The sequence below is a fragment of the Berghia stephanieae genome, chromosome 10 (genome assembly GCF_034508935.2).
Source record: "Berghia stephanieae isolate SIO BIC M18660-M18661 chromosome 10, UCSD_Bste_1.3, whole genome shotgun sequence".
Classification (NCBI taxonomy): domain Eukaryota; kingdom Metazoa; phylum Mollusca; class Gastropoda; order Nudibranchia; family Aeolidiidae; genus Berghia; species Berghia stephanieae.
In genome coordinates, this window is record NC_088369.1 from 18,060,740 (window position 1) to 18,070,739 (window position 10,000).

General features: G+C 36.9%; 1 protein-coding gene across 1 annotated transcript in view; it reads left to right on the forward strand.

The window, feature by feature from the left end:
• Positions 1 to 9,895: 9,895 nt before the first annotated feature.
• LOC144980603 (uncharacterized) overlaps positions 9,896 to 10,000 on the forward strand; it is a 36,534-nt gene continuing 36,429 nt past the window's right edge. Inside the window, exon 1 of the mRNA XM_078928283.1 lies at positions 9,896 to 10,000. This exon is cut by the window's right edge and continues 237 nt beyond it. The gene's annotated coding sequence lies outside the window, so the exon portion shown is untranslated.

Consider the following 10,000-nt stretch of genomic DNA (forward strand, 5'->3'; position numbering starts at 1 on the left):
CTTCTTCTTCTTCTTCTTCTTCTTCTTCTTCTTCTTCTTCTTCTTCTTTCTTCTTCTTCTTCTTCTTCTTCTTCTTCTTCTTCTTCTTCTTCTTCTTCTTCTTCTTCTTCTTCTTCTTTTCTTCTTCTTCTTCTTCTTCTTCTTCTTCTTCTTCTTCTTCTTCTTCTCTTCTTCTTCTTCTTCTTCTTCTTCTTCTTCTTCTTCTATCTTTCTTTACTATTACTATACTATTACTTTACTTACTATTACTATTACTATTACTATTACTACTTACTACTACTACTACTACTACTACTACTCTACTACTACTACTACTACTACTCTTCTCTTCTTCTCTCCTCCTCCTCCTCCTCCTCCCTCTCTTCTTCTTCTTCTTCTTCTTCTTCTCTTCTTCTTCTTCTTCTTCTTCTTCTTCTTCTTTCTTCTTCTTCTTCTTCTTCTACTACTACTACTACTACTCTACTACACTACTACTACTCCTCCTCCTCCTCTCCTCCTACTCTTCTTCTCTTCTCCCTCTCCTCCTCCTCCTCCTCCTTCTCTTCTTCTTCTTCTTCTTCTTCTTCTTCTTCTTCTTCTTCTTCTTCTTCTTCTTCTTCTTCTTCTTCTTCTTCTTCTTCTTCTTCTTCTTCTTCTTCTTCCAATACACCGAATGACACCGTCAAACGGAATGAAAGTCGATGTGTACATGACTCTAAAACAAAACAACAACACTAGTTGAACCCCAGACCATTGAGTGCGTTCGGATTTCTCGGGTCACTCATTTCCCTAATTAGAACATTTTATTTATCGTTTAGAAACAAAATCTAGTCCTTAAGCCATAAGAGTCATCAGGTCCATGGAGTAGGAGTTAATCCAGGTTGTTTCTACAGCGTGAAACAGAAAATAGAAATTGCATGCCAGCTACCCTTTGAATAGGAGTTTAGTCACTCAAACAAAACAGCAGTAAGTTCTTCCGATGCATAATTTCTTAAGCAAAACATGCTCTACAACACACTGTTCATTTTCTTTAAATTTTATGATGTACAAGAGATATTTGAATAAGAAAAATGTTGGTTTTATCGAAACGAATGTGACGATTTTCCTACAGTTGGTAAGGAGAGGGTTAATTTGTGTAGCCCACCAGACTCCATCCAGCGCTTTCAAGAATGATATAGAATGAGTTTAAAAATAGAATTTGCTTGTTATGGTTTGTGTTATAACTTTTTGTGTTTTGGCTACTATGTTCCACTTCCGCTTTATAATTTGTGCAGGCTATGTCGCTTTCGGATCGGAAGGTCCTGTGTTCGAGCCTCGCGCTTGGCGCATAGTTGAGTCCTTGGAAAAGGCTATTTACTCATATTCTCTCACTATATTTCAGGTGTAAAATGAATACCTAGCCGTTAACAGCAGTGTCTTTGTTCTAAAAATTGTAATATCGCCTAACAGACGGCATGTCACGTCCTACATGTTAAATGTTGCTCGTGGCCAGGGACCCCTTGTAAAGCGCTTTGACCACATTTAGTGGATATTGCGCTATATAAAGGTCAATTTATTATTGTTGTTATTATTATTATTATTATTATTATTATTATTATTATTATTATTATTATTATTATTATTATTATTATTATTATTATTATTATAAAGCACCAGTCGGAATTGCAAAAGAAATCGAGGTGTCTTTGTCTTGAATGCTATATAATTCCTGCTCCCCCCATGTTTCACACCATCTGTGGCAGACCCAAGCGTACAAATAAAATAATATGTATCCCAGCATCCTTTGGCTGTTTTTTTTCTTCTATCATCTCAATAGCGAGCAAATTTTGAAAACCCTTTTGTTTGTGTCACTTTTAGACCTCAGGTTGTATTTATTTGTTATACAGATCTGTATTCTATTTTTCGGCTCATCATTCCCGTCTGAGCGTTTCTCATTGATGTTTCGTGTGGACACATCTCGTGTAGATAGAATGCGCTTGGCCAAGGAGTTCACAACATTGCCATCCGGAAGTATAACAGACCAACACACAAAACTGTGTGTAACCATGATCTTTATAGTCTGGTCAATACAGTTTAGTGAGAATTACTCATAAACACGGATGGCAAAAAATAATAACAAAGACCTGAGTGACGTCATCATCGAACTATCTATAAATAGAACGAAGTTGATGTCACTCTGGTCTTTGTTATTTTTTTTTTCCATCCACGTTTATGAGTAATTCTCACTAAACTGTATCCAGACTAAAACCGTTGAAGGTAAACACAGTTTTGTGAGTTGGTCCATTACATATATATATATATATATATATATATATCCGGATGGCAATGTTGTGAGTTTCTTAGCCAAGCGCATAGCATCCATACCGTTGTTACCGACGTATACTTATTTACAGGTCTGATAACCCAAATGGTTATAGGCCCATTGCCCTAAATATCTCAAACCTACACAGAATACTGTCCATTAGAACTTTCAATCAGGCCCTATAATTGGATGCAATAGTCTGATGTCACGTCGCCCAGCAACGGCGGCCATCGTGTCTAACAAAGAAATTCGGACTTTATTATCATGTGGCGAACTTTCAGTTGTGATCAAAGTTAAAGTCAAACATGATCAGATTATATGTTTTTTTCTCTCCTCGGATACACTTTTATGCACGTGGGAGAAATATTTCATAAGGCTCGGCCTTTTCCGTAGTTTAGAGCCAGTTACTAAGTTACCATGCGTCATTACGAGGGAAGTGACGTTGGAACTGTAGAAGCGTATTGCGTTCGGCTATGAGACCTGCTTATATTAGGTGCAAAATAGATTTTTACTTTTCGTCTCAAATTTTTAAAAATGATGTTTTAAATGGAAAAAATGAGTTTTATTTATAAATTTTGAGTTGAATCTATAAATAATGAGTTTGTGTATAATTTATCAATCTTCAGTTTAATTCATAAATTTTGAGTTTGATTTATTAATCTTGAGTTTAGGTAACTTATAAACTTTTATCGTTTACATATTAAGTTAGATTTTGATTCATAAACTTTAGAGTTTGCTAATTAATAAAAAAAAAACTTTTAGAGTTTAACTTAATCTTTTATATAACGCAATATCCACTAAACGTGCTCAAAGCGCTTTACAAGGGGTCCCTGACCAACAGCAACCCGTTACACGTAGAACGAGAGATGACGCCTGTTAGGCGATATTACAATTTTTTCGGACAAAGACAACGCTGTTAACGGCCGGGTACTCATTTTACACCTGAGTACAGTGAGAGAATGTGAGTAAAGAGTCTTTTCCAAGGACTCAACTATGCGCCGAGCCATGCTCGAACCCAGGACCTTCCGATCCGAAAGCGAGTGTCATACCACTAGACCACATAGCCGCACGTTTAATCCATGAGCTCTGTGTTTGACTTTTAAACTTTCACTTAACATTTAATTCAAAGTTTAATTATAAAAATGTCTTCATTTAGAAAAAAAATGGTTTTGTGCGACGTGCAATTATTTGCAGGTCTGATAACCCAGTTCCATATGGCCTCATCGTTGTTATGTAAATCTCAAAACAATAACGTAAAATATTGTCCATTACAACAATGTTAAACTAGGCCCATAAGAGGGTTCGGATGTCAGACCTGTATATATGTACACGTCGATTTTGTGTCTTAAACTTTACGAAAAGTAAATTTCCCTAATTTGTTAAACTCCTCTCCTTGTCAATTAATGTTCAATTTTCTCTGAACACTCCATTGGGTCATAACACCATTTTGAGGTTTTAGGTAACATTTTATATGCAACCCACAATTCACTTAACATCCGCCATTAAATTATAGATAGTATGCGCTTGGCTAAGAAGCTCACAACATTGCCATCCGGAAGTAATACGGACCAACACACAAAACTGTGTGTATCCATGAACGTTTATAGTCTGGATAATACAGTTATTGAGAATACTCATAAACGTGGATGGCAAAAAACAATAACAAAGGACCTGAGTGACGTCAACCGATACTATCTATAAGGATGATTCTCGGGTTTTTCCTTACCGTAGCATAGGAGAGCTCAGGCAAAACTAATCCAAGTACTGTTCTATTCGTCATAACGTATACCAGCGGTACTTGGCATTTACATGATTGCCCAATCCCAAGGAGTTGTGTTTACAATGTCATTCGTTTAATCGGATAAAAAGGGGGGGGGGGTAATGAGGATGAAAAATAATAGAATGTTGTTTGAATTAATAGAGTATGGTGAGATTATGGTTGGTGGTGTGGGTGGTGTGGTGGTGTGGTGTGATGATGATGATGATGATAGGTGGTGTGGTGGTGGTGGTGGTGATGTGGTGGTGTGGTGTGTGGTGTGGATGGTGTGGTGGTGGTGGTGGTGGAGGATGAAGATATGATGAGATGATAATGAGATGATGATGATGATGTGATGATGATGATGATGATGATGATGATGTGATGGTGGTGTGGGGGTGGTGTGGTGGTGGTGGTGATAGTAGTGATGATGATGATGATGATGATGATGATGACGATGATGACGATGATGGTGATGGTGGTGATGATGATGATGATGATGATAATATATAATATAATAATAATAATAATAATAATAATAAATAATAATAAAATAATAAAAAATGATGATGATGATGATGATGATGATATGATGATGTGATGTGATGATGATGATGATGATGAGATTGATGATGATGATGATGATGATAAAATATGATAATAATGATAATAAATAATAATAATATAATAATAATAATAATAATGATAATAATAATAGATAATAATAATAATAATAATAAAAAATAATAATAATAATAGTATAAATAATAATAATAATAATAATAATAATAATAATAATAATAATAATAATAATAATAATAATATAATAATAATAATACTGCACACTTGTATAGCGTCAATATCTCGTGCAATATGTGTTATTTCACGATAAAAAATATAACGAAATAATATATATTTGTGCGGCTATGTGGTCCAGTGGTATGACACTCGCTTTTGGATGTGAAGGTCCTGGTCGCTCGGCGCATAGTTGAGTCCTTGGGAAAGGCTCTTTACTCACATTCTCTCACCATACTCAGGTGTAAATTGAATACCTGGCCGTTAACAGCGTTGTCTCTGTCGGAAAAAACAGGCGTCATGTCTCGTTCTACATGTTACATGTTGCTTTTGGTCAGGGACCCTTTTCTAAAACGCTTTGAGCGCGTTTTGTTGATATTGGTCTATATAGATAGTATGCGCTTGGCTAAGAAGCTCATAACATTGCCATCCGGAAGTATAACGGTCAGCACACACAACTGTGTGTAACCATGAACTTTAAAGTCAGTTTAATATAGATAGTTCAAAGATGACGTCACTCGGGTCTGTTATTGTTTTTGCCATCCGCGTTTATGAGTAATGCTCACTGAACTGTATTAACCTGACTATAAACCTTCATGGATACACACAGTTTTGTGTGTTGGTCCGTTATACTTCCGGATCGCAATGTTATGAGCTTCTTAGCCAAGCGCATACTATCTATAGTTTAGTGAGAATTACTCACAAACGCGGATGGCAAAAAAAAACAATAACAAAGACCAGAGTGACGTCAACTTTGAACTATCTACAAAAGCTTAAGTTCAAGACATTTTCTGACGTATTCCTTCAGATAGTATGCGCTTGGCTAAGAAGCTCATAACATTGCCATCCGGAAGTATAACTGGCCAACACACAAAACTATTTGTATCCATGAAAGTTTATAGTCGAGTTAATACAGTTCAGTGAGCATTACTCATAAAACGCGGATGGCAAAAAACAATGACAAAGACCTGATCTTTGAACTATCTATTTTTTACCCACACATTCACAGATTCCTCCGCGCATTCCAGACTTACTGAAATCAGACAAGTAATATTATAGGTAATATTGTGGATACCCATTCTACCCCCTGGTCAAGTGAGGAAACGACATGTCCACCAAGACTGACTCCCGACCATGCAGTGCAGCACCATCCACTTTCTTACTCCCTGGAAGGAGCTTCTCGGAGCAGGGAAGCTGCAGCGGTCGGACAAAGTAGGTCTATTCAATCAATTTATTATTTGTTGTGTTTATGCTTTCAACGCGACGTGTACAGATATGCAGGTCTGACATCCGAATGCAATTTTGGGCCTAGTTTAACATTGTTAGTTATGGACAATATTTTGCGTCATTTTTTTTGTTGTTTGTTGTTTTGTTTTTTTTTTTTTGTTGTTTTTTTTTTTGGGGATTTCCATTACAGCAATGAGCAAATGTGACCCATCGTCTCAAAACGGTATTATGTCGGAACGAATCAGATGCTTAAATACCGTATTTAATGTTAAAACTGGTCCAAAATATAAATTGTTGGCATTAGCATCCTAAAATATGGTATCCATTCTCCTCAATAAATCGTATAAACTCAACTCAAGTCTGATATTTCTGGCTATAAATTCAATTTTCAACATCTTTACCAACCCGACTTAAGTTTTGAGGCGAAGGGTCACAAATAATAACCTGGGTTATCAGACCTGCAAATAAGTGTACGTCGTTTCAACGGAATTAATTACGGTGCGTAAAACTAGGGGTGCTTAATGGGAACGATCTCATTTCATGTTTTCGTCCAACCAAGTCATCAATCACATGATTTGTTGCTGTCCACCAATTGGATATTTCTTAACAAATGTAAACACGCTGCTTTGTTTACAAATGTTATAAACATACACATGTGTCAAGCTGAATCAAATGACCAATCGTGATGTTAGATATTTAAAAAGCTGTGAACACTTTTCACTAAGTGGGTCATTTGGAGCCGATTTTGCTATGTGACCAATGACCTCGAGAACATGAAAAGTTAACATAGATAGTTCGAAGATGACGTCACTCAGGTCTTTGTTATTGTTTTTTGCCATCCGCGTTTATGAGTAATGATCACTGAACTGTATTAACCTGACTATAAACGTTCATGGATACACACAGTTTTGAGTGTTGGTCCGTTATACTTCCGGATGGCAATGCTATGAGCTTCTTAGCCAAGCGCATAATATCTCTACAGCGCTCATTCTCGTGTAAAACACAAGCTCTGGGCACTTTACAATATAAATTATCAATCTTAAGTGAATAGAAAAAGCAATGCAATGAATAGGATTCAATAATCGTAACGTCCCTTCCTTCCTAATGACGCATGGTAACTTAGTAACACCGGCTCTAAACTATCGGAACAATGACGGACGCACGTATGAAATAGTTCTCCGGCGAGCATAAAAACGTTTCCAGAGGAAAAAAAACACATAAATTTGATCATGTTTTGACTTTTACACATTCTGATCAAAAGGCATATGAAAAGTGAATGAAAAGATCTAGCCAGCATGAAGAATAAAAAGTAATGATTTTCTTTGTTTAGAACCAAGATGGCCGCCGTTGCCGGGCGGCGTGACATCAGACTACTGAATCCTATTCAGAGCCAAATCAAGGATTCATAGCGTCAATAAAAGCAAATACAGTAAAGATGTCTCTTGAGATTCTTTTTCTTCTTCTAGGTTCCATGCCTGGTCCAGGCTTCGGATACTGCATGAATTATCTCTCTCCATTCCTCCCTGTCTCTTGCCTTTTCAAACAGCTCTTGGATTGTTAGGCTGGTGAAGCCCTTCAGTTGGTCTATGAGTGTTTTTCTTTGTCTCCCCCGGGCGCGTTTACCAGGTATTTTTCCACAACTTGCCAGGTATTCATTCTTATCTTTCCTTACTATGTGTCCGAAAAAGGATAGTTGTCGATCCACTATTAAGGGCATTAGTTTCCTTTGTTGGTATGTTTGTTTTAGCACTTCTTCGTTCGTTTTGTGTGCAGTATACGATATTCTCTGCATCCTTCTCAAGCACCACATTTCAAAAGCTTCAATGTTCTTTTGTGTTTCTGCATTTGTAGTCCAGCTTTCGCATCCGTATAACAAGATTGGCCACACGTAGCACTTCAAGACTCGGAATCTAATCCCGAACGACATCTGTTTGTTTTTCAAAATGTTTCCCAGGTCCATGAAGGCCTGTTTGGCTTGAGTTATTCTTGCTCGTATGTCTCGGTTACATCTTCCATCTGTTGTCACTATTGAACCTAGGTATTTAAAACTTTCTACGTTGGTAAGTTGCTCGCCGTGAATCGTTATATTGCAGGTGTTGTTGTTTCGGGGTTTTTCTGTATTACCATGCATTCCATTTTGGTGATATTCACTTCCATTCCCTTGGCTTCACTATCTACTACCACTTTGTCAACAATCTTTTGAAGTTGGATTTCTGATGTTGCAATGAGTACCGTATCGTCTGCGTATCTTATATTATTTATGTTGTGACCTCCCACTTTTATTCCCTCCATATTATTTATGCCCCTCATGATTGTTTCTTGGTATAGATTAAACAGATCTGGTGAGGCAACACACCCTTGACGGACTCCTTTCTTAATAGGAATGGAATTTCCTGTAGAGTTTCCGATTTTGATAGATGCCTGCTGGGTGTAGTATAATGTTTGCATGAGTCTGAGGTCTTTCTCATCAGCGCCAATGGAGTGCAGTTGTTTTAGTATTTCTTCGTGGCATACTCTATCAAAAGCTTTTTTGTAGTCGACAAAACAGAGGTATAGTGGGGTCTGAACCTGTATAGCTCTTTCACTTAAAACACGGAGGAGGTATATTGCGTTCCTTGTCCCTCTGTCAGGTTGGAATCCATATTGTTCTTCTGCGATTTCGGGGTTAATCTTATTCCTTAGCCTGTTGATAATTATACGCAACAGTATTTTGTTGATGTGGCTTATTAAACTTATAGTTCTAAAATTTTCGCATCTGACTGCACCTGCTTTCTTTGGTATTGCTATAAAAATAGAGTTACAGAGATCTTCTGGAATTTTCCCAGTATTGTATATATTGTTGAATAATATATGAAGTTCATCAATTGCCAGATCTCCTAGGCTTTTTAATACCTCTACAGATATTTCATCAGGGCCTGTTGCTTTACCATCCCTCATTCGTTCCATGGCATGTTCAATTTCACTTTTGGTGATGTTTGGTCCGCTTAATGGTTCTTTGAATTTCAGTGGTGGTTCATTTTTAAAGATTCTTTTTAAAGGCAAGTAAAGACTTGCACTCCCTCAGACCACGTGGTAGTTCCTTCCAAATATAACTGATTTTGTTATTGACTGAGGTAGGGACTTGAATCTGACATGTACCGTGTTTAGTGTTTTTGGCTCTTTCTTTAAGCTGTTGTGCTCATTTTTTAAAATTGTTTTTTAAAAACATTTTCTTTCTTTTTTTTTTATTGAGCTTTTATATAGCGCAATATCCACTAAACGTGCTCAAAGCGCTTTACAAGAGGTTACAACAGCAACATGTAGGACGGAACAACGCCTGTTAGGCGATATTACAACTTTTCGGACAAAGACAACGCTGTTAACGGCCAGGTACTCATTTTACACCTGAGTACGGTGAGAGAATGTGAGTAAAGATCCTTTTCCAAGGACTCAACTATGCGCCGAGCGAGGCTCGAACCCAGGACCTTCCGATCCGAAAGCGAGTGTCATGCCACTAGACTATATTATAGCCGCATCTTCTATTGCACAAAAACAGCCAAATAGGTGAAGCCTTCCGAAAGCTCCTCCGTATATTCACCGTGGATCTTTTGTCATGTGTTTATTTATTCAATTAGTCAATGACTAAACTCTAGAACAAACCTCGATAGATTAGTGAAAGTTTAAAATTTCCTAATATTCCATTGTTTCGGTTCTCCGCCGCCATTTTGTTTTTAGAGGAATTGAAAGATATTGCAAAGCAGTCCTAGTTTGTTTTGTTTTGTTTTGCTTTTTTCTTTTTTTTTTTTCTATTAGGGTTATCTTGAGGTCGGAGATTGTTTTTGTTTGTTTTTTTTTTTTTTGTTTTTTTTTGTCTATAAGGGTTTGTTATAAGTCTTAGTAAAGGTGCTAGGGTGTTTTGTTTTTCCTATTAGGGTTAGTTAAAGGTACTAGGTTTTATTTTT